Genomic DNA, 3,160 nt, shown 5'->3' with positions numbered 1-3,160 from the left:
GAGGCAACAGAGAGCCCGGTCTCTCTTTGAGCTTACACAGAGGAACAACGTCAATGATGACATGACAAGAAGACAGCTGTTGGTAGCCAGGAAGGGAAACCTCCCTAGAAACAGAACTGGCCAGGAACTTGACCTTGGACATTCAGTCTCTATAAATATAACACAATTTTGTTGTTGTTTAAACCATCAGTTAATAGAATTTTGTTATGATAACCCAAACAGACTAAGATGAGGGCAGTAACACAGACAATGTGAGGAAAAGAGGATTCTCTTTAAATTACTTTGTAGGGTCTGCCGCTGGTGCCCGACTTTGCCCCACATGTGGAAGTTGGCTATAATGGAAGTAAAGGGGAAAAAAAAATTTCACAAGAAAGAATACAAAGCCATCGCAAGAAAAAAGCAGATTTCCTAAAAACAGCGATTCTGGTTCTTCAAAGACATTCCCAAGGAAAGTTACTAAGGAAGGTGGACCTAAAATCACATCAAAGAACTTTGAGAAGAGTGCCACAAAACCTGGGAAAAAGGGTGTGAAGCAGTTCAAGACTAAGCAACAAGGGGACAAAGGATCGAAGAACAAATTTCAGGCGGCAAATAAATTCAGCAAGAAGAGAAAATTCCAGTCAGACAATAAAAGTGATGAATCAGCAGCCAAGAAACCCAAATGGGATGACTTCAAAAAGAAGAAGAAAGAACTGAAGCAGAGCAGGCAACTGAGTGATAAAACCAACTATGACATTGTTGTTCGGGCAAAGCAGATTTGGGAGATCCTGAGAAGAAAAGACTGTGACAAAGACAAAAGAGTAAAGTTAATGAGTGACTTGCAGAAGTTGATTCAAGGGAAAATTAAAACTATTGCATTTGCACATGATTCAACGCTTGTGATCCAGTGTTACATTCAGTATGGCAATGAAGAACAGAGAAGACAGGCATTTGAAGAATTGCAAGGTGATTTGGTTGAATTAAGTAAATCCAAATACTCCAGAAATATTGTTAAGAAATTTCTTATGTATGGAAGTAAACCACAGGTTGCAGAGATAATCAGAAGTTTTAAAGGCCATGTGCGCAAGATGCTGCGGCATGCAGAGGCGTCAGCTATTGTAGAGTATGCCTACAATGACAAAGCCATCTTGGAGCAGAGGAACATGCTCACAGAGGAACTCTATGGAAATACGTTTCAGCTTTACAAGTCAGCAGATCATCCAACTCTGGACAAAGTGTTAGAGGTACAGCCAGAAAAATTAGAGCTTATTATGGATGAAATGAAACAGATTCTAACGCCAATGGCTCAAAAGGAAGCTGTGATTAAGCACTCGTTGGTGCATAAAGTATTCTTGGACTTTTTTACCTATGCACCCCCAAAACTCAAATCAGAAGTGATTGAAGCTATCCGGGAAGCGGTGACCTACCTGGCACACACACACGATGGCGCCAGAGTGGCCATGCACTGTCTGTGGCATGGAACGCCCAAGGACAGGAAAGTGATTGTGAAAACAATGAAATCTTATGTTGAGAAGGTGGCTAATGGCCAATATTCACATTTGGTTTTACTGGCAGCATTTGATTGCATTGACGATACTAAGCTTGTGAAACAGATAATCATATCAGAGATTATCAGTTCCTTGCCTAGCATTGTAAATGACAAATATGGAAGAAAGGTCCTGTTATATTTACTAAGCCCCAGAGATCCTGCCCATCCAGTACGAGAAATCATCGAAGTTCTACAGAAAGGAGATGGAAATGCACACAGTAAGAAAGATACAGAGATCCGCCGACGTGAGCTCTTAGAGTCCATTTCTCCAGCTTTGCTAAGCTACCTACAAGGACACGCCCAGGAGCTGGTGCTAGATAAGTCTGCGTGTGTGTTAGTGTCCAGCATTCTTGGATCTGCCACGGGGGACGTCCAGCCCGCCATGGCTGCCATCGCCACCCTGGCAGCGGCACCCCTGCATCCTGGCGGCAGCGACGGAGAGCTTCATGTTGCGGAACATCCTGCAGGACATCTGGTTCTGAAGTGGTTGATAGAGCAAGACAGAAAGATGAGAGAAAGTGGAAGAGAAGGTTGCTTTGCAAAAGCACTGGTAGAGCATGTTGGTGTTAAGAACCTGAAGTCGTGGGCCAGCGTCAATCGAGGTGCCATAATCCTTTCCAGCCTTCTCCAGAGCTCTGACCAAGAAGTTGCAGGCAAAGTCCGAGCTAGATTGAAAAGCCTGATTCCCACATTGGAAAAAAACAAAAATGCCAGCAAAGGAGTGGAAATTCTGCTTGAAAGATTGACTGCATAGATGGAGAAAGTGAAGAACGAAGCGGGATCATTTTTCCTGTCTTCTGTTTTCCAAGTGCAGAGTGACAGGGCCCACCTTGTTGGTAATTGGGTGCTGTGTATAAGCTGCTTCTTTATATAAGAATCTGTTTATAAAATTATTTTTAAATTAAAAAAAATTACTTTGTAGGCATAAGTTTCCTCTAGGATAATGAATTCACTATGAAGGACTAAAAGAAAACCAAAATACAGTGAAGAAATAACCATTAGCTACCACTTCTATCTGGTGTGTAGTATTTATATGCTGTTCTGCTCAGGGCTGAGTTGTTAGGAGATGACTTTAAGAATATAAAGCTGTGACTATGAATAATCATATAAAAACTATGATGAACTTGCTCCTTGTATATTAGTTGGTCTGTGAACTTAAACTCTGTGGAGCAAAATTTTACACTCACCAGCACATTGTGGAAATGCAAAAAAAAAAAAATCAGCAATAACAAAATTGCTGAGAGGTAGGTGGCAAGATGTTATTATTATCATTTTATAGAGGAGAAAAAAATGTGCTGCAGAAAGGTCAAGTATCTTGTTCAAAGTAGCACAGAATAGCAGAGTTGAGCCCTGGAATTATTAACTTCTGTTTTCTAATCTAGTGGACCCGGAGTTATAGCATCCAACTAGGAAGGTCAAGATATCAGTTTGATGTCATGAGACAGTTATGCTACGAGGATCACTTCTGTTCTTTTGCCCCCTCACCTGGGAGCCACTTTATGACTTTAGCCTTAGCAGCTTTCCCAGTCCTGCGAACCTGATTCTGAAACCAGAGACTCTGTTAAAAGTCAGTATTTGTGACTGACTCTGAATTTCATGTCTCCTGCACTTTAGTCTATTCAAAATTGTTAC

The 3,160-nt window shown here is 41.4% G+C and overlaps 1 pseudogene; it reads left to right on the top strand.

Moving 5' to 3' along the window:
• The first annotated feature begins 284 nt into the window (after positions 1 to 284).
• Positions 285 to 2,439, top strand: LOC100357658 (pumilio homolog 3 pseudogene; annotated as a pseudogene).
• Positions 2,440 to 3,160: the final 721 nt, after the last annotated feature.

The sequence above is a fragment of the Oryctolagus cuniculus genome, chromosome 7 (assembly GCF_964237555.1).
Source record: "Oryctolagus cuniculus chromosome 7, mOryCun1.1, whole genome shotgun sequence".
NCBI lineage: Eukaryota > Metazoa > Chordata > Mammalia > Lagomorpha > Leporidae > Oryctolagus > Oryctolagus cuniculus.
Note: the sequence above shows the minus strand (reverse complement) of the source record. Positions and strands in the feature narration are given on the sequence as shown.